The sequence below is a fragment of the Podarcis raffonei genome, chromosome 5, assembly GCF_027172205.1.
Source record: "Podarcis raffonei isolate rPodRaf1 chromosome 5, rPodRaf1.pri, whole genome shotgun sequence".
Lineage (NCBI taxonomy): Eukaryota > Metazoa > Chordata > Lepidosauria > Squamata > Lacertidae > Podarcis > Podarcis raffonei.
In genome coordinates, this window is record NC_070606.1 from 28,865,337 (window position 1) to 28,880,039 (window position 14,703).

Below are 14,703 nucleotides of genomic sequence, written 5' to 3' on the forward strand. Positions count from 1 at the left end.
ACCCCTGACCATTAGGTCTAGTCGTGACTGACTCTGGGGTTGCAGCGCTCATCTCGCTTTATTGGCCGAGGGAGCCAGCGTACAGCTTCCGGGTCATGTGGCCAGCATGACTAAGCCGCTTCTGGCAAACCAGAGCAGTGCACGGAAACACCGTTTACCTTCCCGCCGGAGCGGTACCTATTTATCTACTTGCACTTTGATGTGCTTTCAAACTGCTAGGTGGGCAGGAGCAGGGACCGAGCAATGGGAGCTCACCCCGTCGCAGGGATTTGAACTGCTGACCTTCTGATCAGCAAGTCCTAGGCTCTGTGGTTTAACCCACAGCGCCACCTGCGCCCCCAAAATATGTACTAATGAGATGCAAAATTTGTAATTTTTATAAAGTAGAAAAAGGAAAAAGATTGTAGGTATTTGAGGCCAGTATTTCATTGCCCTCCATACCCCCAGAGAATTCCCCTGTTAAAAAACACTAATGCTAATAATAAGGATAGGGTTTGATAAGCAATTGGAAGGCGCTGTTAGAAGCTGCCGTTCATTCACATCGTCCTGCAGGTGCAAGCTAATCTAGAATTGCTCATCTTCATGCTCCGTTTCCCCTGGTTGACTTCCCTGGCCATCCAGGTTGCTCTTCACGATCCCTTCGGGATTCACACCCACTTCATTCGGAGGCATTCCAATGTATCTGTGATGTCAGCAGCTCTTGGGCAACTGCCACCGGCCCACACATTTCCTCTACAAAGGAAGGATGCTAAGATTCTTAGCCGTTGCCTTTCAAGTATACCATGAACAAATCTGCCACAAAGAACTTTGTTCTGGCTCTCTTTTTTTCTCCTCTGTAAAGACTGGAAACAAATGGGAATTCATTCTCACACTTTTTCTTTTCTTTTCTTTCTTTCTTTTTCTTTCTTTTTCTTTAAAAAAGGCTCTACTGCCAGCAATAAACATGACTGAAGTTTTTGTATGGTAGGCAGCTTCTGCCACACAAAGGGAAATTAATGCTGGTGATGTAATTAGGTCTTAACATCTATGGCCCCGATCCAGATAAATTTTATAAAGATGTGTAGCTCAATCATATTAGCTTGGAAGTAAACCCCAAGCCACCAAAACATCAAATTTGAACCCACTGGTGGGTGAAGCCTTGCTGGCAGACCGTGAGCTGGGAGTTCCCACTCTGATCTGTCAGCAATGGATAAAAGTCGGTTGCTCTGGGCACCTTCAGCGCTGTTGTCAGAAGAACAAACCCTCCCTCCCTTCATACTCTTATAATTGTTTAGTTTGACATTTTGTTGCATTTTAGGCCACTCGGTTCTTATGAAATTTAACCAGGGCTGTGTGTTTGACCATGTTTTGCTTCATTCTCCAGGTAACTTCTTAACCATGTTTGTTTCCTTTGTACTATCTGACCTTGCTATGGTTGCCAATGATTGCCATATTCGGAGCTGGGAAGGAATTTGCCTGCAGACAGATTGGCCTGTCTGGAGGTTTTGCCTTCCTTATAGCAAATGCCACAACTTTTGGCAGTTCAGGTTTTGGGTGGAATCCTAGTCGACAAGATTTGGGATGAAGCAGTGCATCACCCGGACCAAACCAGCAATGTATTCAGGGTACCCTTTTAGAGGGGTCTCGGTGCAAATCTCTGTCCAGAAGCCAAGTGGGGGGCAGACAGGCCATAGAACTTCCAGGGGTGGCCTGAGGATGGCTACCTCATTAGACTGGCATCTTCGGGAAGCCATAATCCTAGACAAGACCCTGAAAAAAGTTGCAGCCCTCTGAAGGCTGAAATTCGAGATACACCCAGTGCCTGAATTAAAATTCACCTACATCTGGAATTAATAAAATTGTGGCCATTTTAAACCCAGATTGTTGTTTGCTTGAGTTTATTCATTGCACCTTAGCTAAAGACACTGCACAGGGGTGGAGGCGCTGTGTCTGGGGCCGTATTTGTGTGCCTTGCCTCACACAAGCATAAATGTTTATCACGAGTACCAACCTACTGCCAGAGACAACCACACTTTTATCCCCGTTAAGACTTACAGTCAAGGCAACAAAGAATTGATCAACAGTGCAGTCCTATACATGTCTACTCAGAGGTACATCTCACTGGGTTAAACGGAACTTTTTACCCAGTTAAGTGTATGCAGCCTAAGTATTATCACTACCCATTATTCTTGTGCATGCAAACAATTCTCTCCTTGAGTAGTGCCATGTTTTAATTTTTATAAAAATAATATTGCTTTGTCTCACTGACTGCTGCAGTTTTACAGTAAGCAGAGCGAAACAAGCTTGGCAAGCCAGGGAGGGCCTCTGTTTCTGATTACAAAGCAAGAAAACATGAAGTACACTAGATGGAACAGTGATGGTACCTGATAACATTAGGAGTGGAACGCACCGATCAGGTTCACAGAAATCAAAGGCCATATAGGCAACTTGTTCCTCAGTGGGCTGCAGCATCTGTGCAGGGAACCCTTAGCTGGCAGTTCTGTGTTTTGGCAGAGCGCCTTGCACCATTAGGCCTTACCTCTCAACCGGATCCTCCTTCACCTTGCGCGCACACACACACTTCTAAAGTTTGTCATGCTGTGCTGCTTTCCTTGTGCACAGGGGTCGCTTTCAGACTGCAGTTTCCTTTCAGGTGAGATCCAATTGCAACCTGGGAAATACAGGCTGCACAGTTACAGCTGAATGGGAAGCCATGTGCCATGAACCTTCTTCTCCCAAAGATCAAACTTTTCGCAGTAAGGAAAGTGAGGAGGAAAGGCAGTGGGGAATTATAAGGTAACACTTGCTTTGATGCCACATCATCTGAGCTCCCCACTAGCAAATCAGAAGGATTGTTCGTTGAATAGCTTTGTCTAATCTCCCTGCAAACAAATCAGGATGAGTACTCAAAAAACAAGTCATCTGGAAGTGCCTAAGGACTATTAAATCAGGGTAGGAAAACTTCAGAATTACAGGATCCACAGTATTTTTTAACCAGAACCCAAGTTTTGTAGAGATAAGCGACTCTTCCCTCCAAGTGTCTTGTCACAGCAGGCTTCTGTGTCAACAGACCCCTTCCTACTCAGATGAGCTCAGCCAGACAGCTCCTCATTGATGCAACAGAGGCAGCCAAGCCAGCCTTCCTTGTTGCCTTCACTGATACAAAGCACTATAACGTGTTCTAGCATAAATTCAGTCATCTTCACAGTGAGTGTTATGCCATCTGCGTTCCAGCCATCATCCAGTCTGCCTCACTGCCTGGAGCTCCATGGAGAACCATGGAACAGCCTGGGCTCCATAGTGCTGGAGAAGGTGCTCAGGAGTCATTGCTTCAATGGCCTAAAATGTCTTGCCATTCCACAGTGACACCAAGGCCTCAACCATTTCTGGCTATCAAATCCTCAGAAAATTCAGGAATCCTCGGGGTGGGGGGGCACAGGGGTAGTTGCCCTGGGTGCAAAATTCTTAGGGGCACAAAATTTCAACACCTGGTGCTGCCTCAGTGTAGCTGCGTGCTTCCATGGCTTCTCCATGCGAACCAGGAAGTGACCTCTCTAGACAATGGAACAACTCTTCTTTTCTTATCTCTGTGGCTGTGATCTCCTGGGTGATGCAAATGCCATTAGCAAGTTGAATGTGCATGCATACTTGGTCTGTTTCTTTCCCTTGCTCCCACCCACCCCACCTGACGGCCCCGGGCACAGGCAACCCACGCTACACTACTGGTGTAACAGAGCTCTCTCTACTTGTGATTCCCAGCAAGTGACTTTAATTCAGAGGCATCCTGTCTCCAACAGGGGAATTAGAACATAACTATCAGTTCTAGTAGTCATTGATAGCCTTTACCCTCCATGGATTTGTCTAACCCTCTTGTAAAGTCACCCAAAGCGATGGCCACTACTACATCTAGAGATGGTGAATGCTATAGTTTAATTATGTCTCGTGTGAAAAAGTGCTTTGGACAGTGGCAGATAGTTAAACTAAAGGCAGAAACTCACAGGGATATGGCAGGAGGACAAGGTGAGGCAGAATTTGTGCTGTCATTTCAAGGACGTTATGACCAATGTGAACACACACACCCCAGGAGGGAAAACCCTCCAATTTAGGTGCTGGGTGCACAACACATGTATACCTTCTTTAGAGGAAGATCTTCTAAGCTGGCTTTGTAGGGAAACAGCTGCCGCTTTGCTCAGTAACAACAAGCAGTTGTTTGATTGCTTTGACAGCCTATTTTACTCTCATGAATAGAACCACAGTCCCTAGAAGATAGCAGATTCCTTTTGATCTGTGGTTTCATAAGGTTTGGCCATTGACAAAAAAGTTTTCTAGTATTTTTGATCATGCTGGAGTTCAGGCTTGAAGCCAGTATGAAAGCAGCGAGGCTCGTCACTCAGAAGAATAAAGTAAAAACTCTCTCTTTTGCTGGTGAGTGACTGCTAGATAAAATAATGAACCTATTTATCACATGCATAACCCTTTAAAGCAGGAAATTAACTCAAGCAATAGTCATAAAGCTATCTCTAACTATTGGCCCATATTTAGAGGACTGTGACCTTACCAGGAAGCTAGGTTGGCTGTGGCAGGAATTGAATCCATACTGGATTTACTCTTTATGTCAGCGATGGTGAACAGAATTGAGCTGGCAGGTCAGATCCCAAGCAACACCCCACCTCTGCCATCTATGGGCCATTTTGACAGTTCAGTGGAGCCTCTCACCTCTTTGTAAGGTATTTTACTGTTGCAAACAAGAAAAACATTTTCTGTCAGGTAGGTAAGAGTGTCACCTGTTTAAATAAAATAAATGTAGTCAATAATCTGGGGGCTTAGTTTTAATCAATTGATTTATTAAAGCTGCCATCCTATGCCCACTTCTAGGGAGTAAGTCCCATGAAATTATTGGGACTTACTTCTGAAGTTAGCATGTGGGCAGTGATGGCAGCAGTGAGGAAGAAGAGGAGCCCACCATGGACATCTTGTCTGTGGCCCTCAAAATCAGGAACTGGTTTTTCTCAAATGACATGCTGTGGGGCAGCAGTCTTTGTTCTGTTTGCTCCCACAGGGGTGATGCAGGAGTCATCATGGCGTGAGGGAAAGGGCTATTGTCAGTCATGCCTAAACAATGTCAGTAGTTCAAACCCCTGCAGGAGGAGGGATCTCTTATACGGCACTTCCTGCTTCAGGGGCAACACTCGTGGGAGCAACTTTGGGAAGCGACCTCAAGAGAAAATGAAACGGCCCACATGGTTCCTAAGTAGTGACTGACAGTTTAACCTAGATTTAGAACCTTTCCAAAGAGGAAATGCCTCGATTAATGGCTCTGAGGGGACCGAAGCTTGCCTGTCTGTGAGCGCATGCCACATTTTTTACACTAATAGTCCCAGCCAGAATAAATATTGCATCCATTTGTGTGGCCGGCCTTTGACAAAGCAGCATTGGCTGGGTTGATTAGGAATACGTGTCAGACACAGATAATAGGGGAATCCCTTTCAACAATAACACGGCCAGAACTGCCATAATGAGATCAATTGAACGAGCCTCCTGCTTTACGAGCGATATTAATTGCAGCCTTGTCACATAAGGCACAGTTTCCCATAAACTAAGTAAAACATAGGGAATTATACTTTGCTCCATCCCTCCCTCTTTCTGCCCCATTACCCATTTGTTTGCAGGATCATGAATCTGTTTGCTCAAGATCTAAGTGAGAGAGCACATGTTTGCAATGCTTGAAGAACCATGGGAGTTGTCGTCATGCAATCTGCACCAAAAGCATTTCAGGCAAGGTTTTATCTCCAACTTTCCAACCTTTCCCCATTTTGATGAGATTGGTTTGTGTCAGGATGGGGGGTTGGTTGGCCAGTTTCTCTAGTACTTACCTGAATTCACCACTATGGGCTGAGATCCCTATTAAATGTTTAACGCTTCTCCATATTCAATCTGAGCAAAAATATCTTCACAAACGATTGGGGGGGGGGGAATCCAGAGATAGCTGGCGGTGGCATTTAACACCTTGGTGATATTAAAGTTCAAAGAGTTGTGTTGCTTGGCCAGTATTCTGTAGCCATTTTGGTGTGAGCAAAATCTGGGTGGGGTTCAACTAATTTTTAGCAGGCCCAGAACAAAGTCTTCTCACATAATGGGACCTTCCTCCTTCTCCCCAGGAACCCCCTAAATGTGCAGTGGTACCTCAGGTTACAGACGCTTCAGGTTATAGACTCTGCTAACCCAAAAATAGTACCTCGGCTTCAGGATGAGAACAGAAATTGGGCAGTGGCAGTGGGAGGCCCCATTAGCTAAAGTGGTACCTCAGGTTAAGAACAGTTTCAGGTTAAGAACGGACCTCCAGAATGAATTAAGTTCTTAACCTGAGGTACCACTGTACTTTGCTTGCCATATATTGTGTATGTTGGCCTGAACCACCTTTTTTTTCTCCTTGTGCTTATACTCTTCCATGGCATGTTTTGGTTACTAGCCCTGCGGGGAGGGAACATTCCCCCCGCCCCACTTTTCGGAGTGCGCTGCCCTGCTCCCACACAGCTACCATCCTCCAAAGGATCCTTTTGTCTTTAGTGACTTGTATCACACATACTAGCAAAGGATTCTGCTGCATGGCAATTAATCAAATGACTTGCTTCTAGCTTTGATCTGTACGAAACACTGGGCAGAGTAAGGGGGAAAGAAAAACGCTCCCCTCTCTGCAAGCAAGTTCTCTGTTTGGTAGCCTTCAATGAAAGAGAACTCTGAATGTGCCGTTTCTGCACTCTACATGTGACATCAGCATGGCAGTCTGGATTCACAGCTTTGCACCCAGAGGAGTCAGTTAAAATCCTGATTTTATTTTTTTTAAAAACTGCCAAAGAACAAACACGGCACACCAAAAGAACATGTCAAAATCCTTATTCTGAAGAAGAAACCTTTAGACTGGTGATTCTTTTAAGCCATTGGGTATTTGTTTGTTTGTTTACTAACTACCTTTGTACAGCTAAGTAAAACACGTCTTCCCCGGGCAGTTCTCTCACACACTCAAAACACAATATTAAACATGCAATACAAAGCAATAATGGCAGCATTTAAAAAAGAAAACAAAGTTCTTCCTGGCAGATCTATAATAAAACACGAATTATAAAATTGAGACGCCCGGCTTGTTTTTAAAAAAGAAAACCCGGGGGGGTGTTATTGGTTTGTTTTGTTTTCATTGTTTTGGTTTTTATTATGTATTTTCTGCTTTTATATTGTATTTTAAGGGTGGTGTACGAATTAAAAAACAGCCTGAGTGAATGAAAAAAGGTTTTACCCGTAAGGATGCACCCAGGGGAGCCTCTCTAGGGAAGTTCATCTGTAAGTTGGGTTGTACCAGCAGAAAAGCCTAGCTTACTAGAGATCATCCACCTCATAGCTCAGTGAAAATTCTGATGGTGTACTGCAGTGATGAAGAAGGTAAATGCCATGTTGGGGTTTACTAGGAAAGAATTGGAAAGCAAAACAGCCAGAATAACAATAGCTGGGTACAGCCACATCTGAAATACGAGAGACAGTTCTGGTCCTCCCATCTCTATGAGGGCACTGGAGAAGCAGAGAAGGTACAGAAAGGGGCAATCAAGGTGTTCAAGAGCATCTCCTCCATGCAAACAGGATAAAGCAGAGGCAGTGCATGTGGCTTCCCCCCTCCAGAAAAAGTTTCTGAACTACAATCCATGACGGAAGTGCAACCCACAACATTTGGCAGGCAGTGATGGTGATGCTATGGGAAGGGTGGGACCTGGGCTTCCTCCAGGCGTTGTTAATCAAATGGAGAGGGGAGGGAAGAAGGTCTCTGAATATGCCTGCTCTCTCTCTGAATTGCTAGCATATCGCCATCCCATGAAGGCACTCGCTAGGACGAAGCTCAGGCGCTTGATAATCAAATGTCTTTGGGATGCACGGCACCAAAATGAGTTGGCAAGTTTCTGCCCTGCCCTAAGGAGGTGGGGAAGGCCACTGGGACGCCACTTCCTAAACAGCTGCTGCCATTCCACATTGATCAAAAGCATGGATCCGTAATGGGCCATTGCAAAACTACAATGGCTTGCCCTGTCCATTGAAACCTCGTGTCAGCTATGGCAAGGAAACATAATGCAGCCCTATCAGACGTCCACCCACAAGTTTCACTCCTTGCTGTGGAGGTGTAGATGAGACTCTTGCTTTCTCCTTCTTGGCAGCTTAGCAAGGCAGCTACTTGCTTAAAAAAAAAAAAAAACTTTTAGATTCTCATAGCCGTTGTTCACCCACGTTTTAAATCACTGTCTTTCCCCCAAAATGTTTAAGAGAGAGAGAGAATGATATCCTCTACAAGGGATTCCTCTCCCTCTCTTACACACACACTCATAATTGCCTCTACCAAACTGCTTCTTCACTTTAGGATTTAGATGTATATCATTTACCCAGTGTGTGGGGCAGGACAGGAGAGAGCAAGGGGGAGATTTGGATGGAAAAACAAGGGATTTGTTCAGCTCCTCTTCCCTTTACTGCTTCTCCATTCAAAATGGCAGTCTCAACTCCAAAAACACGTAGAGTAAATATACACCTGAATTGTGAGGGAAGGAAGCAGATTGGGAGAGGCAATTGCAAGCAGAAAAATGGTGTCCTGGGAGGGGGGGGATCTGTTTTTGCTCAAAACTGCAGTCCCTTGAGGTAATTTCTTAATTTTTGCCATAATGAACATCTTTCTGTCCCTGTTGTATGTGCTTGGCTGTTGCCAGTGCAGGTGGAGCAATGTGTAGCGCAATGTCACATGACCGTTTCATTAAAGTACTAGATGTTAATGTGAGGGTACATGGAGTGGCTGCTTTTGACAGCCCAATCTCTATAACTCTTCTCTTCATGCCCACATTTTTAGAAAATGGAAGTACCTGTTCTCGTCTTTGTCACTGGGTTCCAAGATGCATGCGCCAGTAGCCTCCAAGAACAGAAGTTTTAATAAAGCCACTTCCATAGCTGAATATTTAAGTGTTTTTAGGACACTCCAGTGCCATCTTAACTGGGAAACAGAAACATTTTCTTAGTTTGGTGCAGGAGCTGAAACCTTCTTTAAAAAGACAAGAGAAAAGGTGGGGAGGGAATGTAAATTAAACCATAAACGAGCAGTATTAAGGGTTTTGTTTTCAACTAACAGGATTTAAGTGGGAATTGGAGACAACTTTCATAACATGGATTAAAAGTCTTTCATTATTAATGGTCACAAGCCATCCATAATTGAAGACTTCGTATCTGTATTTATTCAGGTTTTGTGAGCCCCAAAATACCTATTTAAAGCTTCGAATTTTATGACAAAGCTTGAGCCACTCTGGCAAACATGGCAAAGTAGAAACCATTTGTTCCATCAGTGTTTGCTTGAAGGGTGAGTTTTCCAAAGCCACATCTATCTTCAGCCTCATTACCTCTGAATATTCATCAACAAAATAATAAACAAATACTCCTCTAATGAAACTAACCTCAAACAATTATTTTCTCAATTACATTTTATTAGTCCCATTTCTGTAAAGTAGAACAAGATTTTCACCTTGCAGAAGGAAGACACCACTATGGTCTACACAATTTCCTTATTGACAACTTTTTCTTATGTTACTTTGGGAGGTCCATGCAGCACAACATTCTCTACTCTGCCTGGCCTGAGCTCTCCAAGATCTCAAGCACAGGTCTGTCTGAGCTCTGCTTCCTGAAATCTTTTAAATGGAGGTGCCAAAGATGGAAAGTAGATCCTTTTCTTGAGGAGGTCGGGGTAGGAACCTCAGGTCCCAGAGCTGCACTCAAAGCACACAGTTCAAAGATGGAGCTAAATCTTTATTAGCAAAAGCATGATCTCCACTGACTCGATTGAATGTCAGGCCTAATGAACAGAGCAGCTCATTCCCAGTGGTCTTCCTCTATGAAAATCAGTTGCCGAGACTGAAAATCAGGCCCCGCCTCCTCAAGCTTTCCCCAAGCAATCACAGACTGCGCCTGCATGCAGCCAACCCTTTTCATGCCTCTTCTGGTTCTAGGAGACCAGCGGGGAGAGGAGCTTGTCACAGCAGGAGGGGAAGACACCTGTGACTCTTCACCAGCCGGACTCCTCTCTGCCTCTTGGCCTCCCTCCTCCCTTGCCTCTGACTCTGGACTTTCCTCTGCCACAGACTCTCCCTGCTCACTAACCCCTGCTACCTCCTCAGCTTCCGACACCTCCTCTTCCTGGTCTTCTCCCTCTGACCATTCACAGTTGTCCCACCACCACTCCCTGCGCTCTGAGCCTTCTTCACTCAGGGGTTCCCCAGCTGGTTCCTCCTGCCATTCCTCTGCATTCAACTAGCCCATAACATCAGTGCTCCAGACCTCTTTATCTGGCCCTTGGGATACAGACCACACCCCTTCTTTCCAGGTTGCACCCCTTAATTGCCCTGCTTCCAATTTCCTCGTGTGTCTGGCTGGAATGTGTCCTTGTACTGTGAAAATGTCTCTTGCTTGCCCGGTGAGAGGGTGGAGATTGGCATGTGAGGGGCTTGTGTTGTCTGTGGCTGGAATGTAGCCAGCTGCACAAAGGTAAGAGACACAGTCATCGTTTTGCCTAGTTTGGCCTCTGGGTCCCTCCCCTCAACCCTGGTATGCGGTCCCCAGATTGTTCCCCATAAGGAAGGGTGGCCCTTCGGTTGAAACAGGTCCCCCAGCCCAAAAAAGGATAATTTAGAGTAGTTACATTTTAAAATAGATTTTATTCATGCAAGTACACTATCACTGCCAATAGTGGTTGGCATCTGCCTGTCGCAAGAGACAATGGAGTGTGCCTCCAGGGCTTAAGTCAATCCGCTGTGTTAGCAGCACCGAAGTGCCCTTCCTGGGGTGCAAGCCTGGGCAATGTCTATTGAGGTCCTGGGCTGCCTAGATGACAGGACCCCTCTCTTGGCCCCACTGATGTGGTCCAAAGGAAAGCAGAGCAGTGAGTTTGGTACTAGCTTGGCTGCAGGAGTTACAGGAAGGAGGCATACAAGGTGCCATCCAACCATCTTAGAGACTCCACTCCAGATTTGTCTAGGGTTTATTCCTTAGCCCTTTCTTCTCCCAAAAACAGGGGAGCTGACTTGGGCCCCAGATTATGGGTGCCCATGCGTGTGACATCATGACATCATGTAGTGACGTGCGTGATGTCATGACGTCACACGTGGCACCACTGGAAGTCAGGTTCTGAGGTCTCGCAAGGCCCCGGCCAGTATCTCCAAGGTCTCGAAGGCCTTGGACGTGACTTCTGGTGCTTTCTGAAGCACAGGAAGTCTGTTGGTGCCCCTGTGGTGTGGATGCTGAGCACCTACAACAAAATTGTTGTGGGTGCTCGGGCACCCAAGGCACCCTATAGTTGGTACCCCTGCTCAAAGATATCCCACAAGGCAGCCCATGGAAATCAAAAGGCCTTCTCTGAGAAGTGAAGTGTTTTGAGTTTTCTTCATGCATACTTGTCTTTGCTGACTGGTGATGCTGCTGTTTTACCAATTAGTTTTGATTACGCTCATTTAATTTTATTGTTTTATTGATGGCTGCTTAACTCTTAGTGAGTTTTATTGTTATGTTTTTTATTATAGTTGATAGCTGCTTCAAGTACCCCTTTGGGAGAGAAAGGCAGACGAGATACATTTTAATTAATTAATCAGTCAGTCAGTCAAAGATCACTGGCATACTTTTCAAGTGCATCACATACATTAAGAAAAGTGGCATGGACAAAATGTTTCTTCTAAACCTATTCAGCTTGTTTACCTTAAGACAGAATTTTAAGCTGTGTTTGGTTAGACCTACTTGTACAGTTTTGTAAATTTTGTACATTGTTTACTTTTATTACTTTTCTCCCCACTCTGTGATTGAAAAAAATTCACCAAAGTGTTGGCTATAAATCTGCAAATAAATAAATAATAAATAAACAAATTCATCTTATGTGGTAACTGAGAATGGATAAGCTCTCTCTGCAACAATCTTTCCAAGCTCTGGTCAGTCTCCCCTAGTCTTCAAGATTTTCCCTGTTATTGTCTATTTATGTTCAAGTTGTGGGACAGAACATCCCTGGGAACAACACCTTTATCTTTTGTTAAAAGGAAGGAGGAGAAGAGAAACACTCAGGCACCTCATATTTAAAGGCAAGACACAAATTTTCATATAATTCACCCTATGCCCAAAGGTTGCCCGATATCTCCCCTTTTTGTGGGGGACAAGTGGCTCTGCAAGAGTGGAAGGAGGGTATTTGGCCCAACTTGTCATGCCCCCCAAGATAACCTGCTGTCTTCAGGTAGGGTGGAGAATGTTGTCCTTTTGCCTGTGTTGAAATGAGATTCAGCCATCAGTACAGTTGGCTTCTAGAATTGGACTGTGACACAATAGACAATATGGCAGCCTCCTCTCTCCACATTCCAAAGCTAACCCAGAAGGGCAGCTGAATCTTACTTCAACACTGGCTATGGAAGAGCTTCCTCTTCGGCACAAGAAGACTGGTCAGGGGGCTGCTGCCACTGCCCCACTCCCAGCATTCGCAACTTGAGGCGGCCGTCTCTCTCTCACAAATGGTAGGGCTGGTCCTTTCAGCTTTTTTACATGGAACTGTGTGGTACCTGGCTGGCCTGTTAACAGAGGAGATCTGTTAACATGACAAAAGGGGTTGTTGATAGGCCACCCGAGAGGAATCCTTTGGCCTGGGGAGCCAGATGGGACCGTGTGTTTGAGGTGACAGGAAAAGAGAGTTTTTGAGCAAGGGGTGCTGGGAAGAAGGAAGAAGAAGAGAGACTGGGATCCATCTTGAGAAGGCTGGCTGGGAGAGGTGCCTGGGACTCCAAGGCTGTGGGGGACAAGTCTCTCTTGAAATGACCAGGCTGTAAGATCTGGACGGGTAATATTTAGCTGACTAGTTTGTAAGAAGGTAGCTTCATCTGGTTTGTTGATCCATTTTAACAAGGGCTACAATCTGTAGCCAGTTTTAAATTGACATATTAATCTGCTCCAACTTCCGCTAATTAGCAATGACAGATTTTAATCAGCGGAGGCACAAGTTGTGTGCACTTGTTTAGAGTCTGAGAATGTTTTTGTTTTGGGTGTCATGGGGATGAGAAAAACAATCGAAGAAGGGCTTTTTTATTTTAAATAAGTTGAAGCTTCTGTGAAAGCTGTAAGCAACCTCAACAGCTTTGTCATGTTCTGGTCCAGTACCAGAACCCACGGGGGAAGTCGTGAGGGTGGCTGAAGGTTTCCGGACCGTGGGGAGCTCTGAGTGAGCAACATGCTCCAGGAAAGGTTAGGAGCAGGCTGAGGTCTTTTATGCCTCTGTCTCCAGACCACCTTTTTCGTGCTCCATCCCTTTGATGCAACATTGGAGATTTACAGGGCCAACCCTCTGCCCTGAAGATGGACACTCCTTCATTCCCGGTGTGCTTCTGGTCTGGCTCTCCACACTCAGATGTCCATCAGGATTCTGGCTCTGGCTTTGCAGACCTTGGTGGTTCCTCTGGGAGTTCTGGTCCAACTGCCTCAGGCACACTGGTCTCACTGCCTTCTGCAGCCAGCTCACCCCAGCTCACCCCAGACACAGCTCCCCATCTGATGCTCCTGCAGCCTTTGACTCTCTTTCCAAATCATGGCTGGATATCACAAACTTGAAGTCACCTATATTAAGGCTTTGGCAAAAGGCAAATTATTGACTGACCGGTTCAACATTAGATTAGATATCCCATTGTTTTAAAATCAGTTCAACTACATTTATGGTGCTGAAGTTGGGTTTTTTAAAAAACAGTGTGCTCTTAAATTTTTGAGGATTTGGAAAAGTGGAAATGTGATTTATAAGTGTTTTTTTAAAATACACACACAAACATATAAAGTAAATGAGATTAAATGGTGCATCATGGAAAGTGTTGCTGCTCTGCAGAAAACCTGCAAGTAATATGTAAAGAGAGAGCGTGTTGCATATTGCTAGGGTCTTGCAAAGTCACTAGCCTGCTTCTAGAGACCACAGGGAAATGTGAGAAACCCACAGCCAATGTGAAAGAGCTCTCTTAATCTCTTTTTGCACATGCATCAAGTAACCCCATGCTATATGTAAATGTCGTATATCTTTAGTAAACAGACCAGCTATATATACCACAGTATGTATTTTAATGGCATTTTTCTAAAGGTCAGACAATGCAAAGGAAAATGGATGGGGGGGGGGAGGTGAAATAAAGAGGCCCATAGCTCCAGGGTGATATAGCAATCTGCTCAAAGGTACATATTCCCAGGGCTTTTCATGTCATTTGATTAATGGGCTTATTTTGCATTTCGATCAATTTGGTATGCTCTCTCTCTCTCTTCCCCCCATTCCCCAATAATATTTTCCATCCTATACTACCAATACTGGGGACAGTATATTCTGCTTATGCTAAACCTCACACACATGGAATCAAATCCACAAATTGGTTCTGCCAAATCCACATGGGACTCCTTTGTTGGGTATAGATGGCCTCTTGCCCTCTGTGCATAGCAGAAGAGTGTGTGTGTGTGTGTGTGTGTGTGTGTGTGTGTGTGTATTTATGCACCCTTCTACAAGTATATCTCTACCATGCATTGAAGAGGATTCCAGATCAGGGCAAATGCCAAAACATTTTCAAAGACTTTTCCAGAACCAAGAAAAAGTATATCCGTACGTAAGTAAGTAAATGTTATGGCTCTCAGAAATGCATCCAAACCACTCTGAGACCTGCAGGTATAGAGCGG

The 14,703-nt window shown here is 45.0% G+C and overlaps 1 long non-coding RNA gene across 1 annotated transcript; it reads left to right on the top strand.

The window, feature by feature from the left end:
- The first annotated feature begins 12,363 nt into the window (after positions 1-12,363).
- LOC128413413 (uncharacterized) lies at positions 12,364-13,716 on the top strand. Its single transcript, XR_008330332.1, has 2 exons — positions 12,364-12,801; positions 12,881-13,716. It is a non-coding gene; the product is annotated as an uncharacterized LOC128413413 (long non-coding RNA).
- The last annotated feature ends 987 nt before the right edge of the window (positions 13,717-14,703 follow it).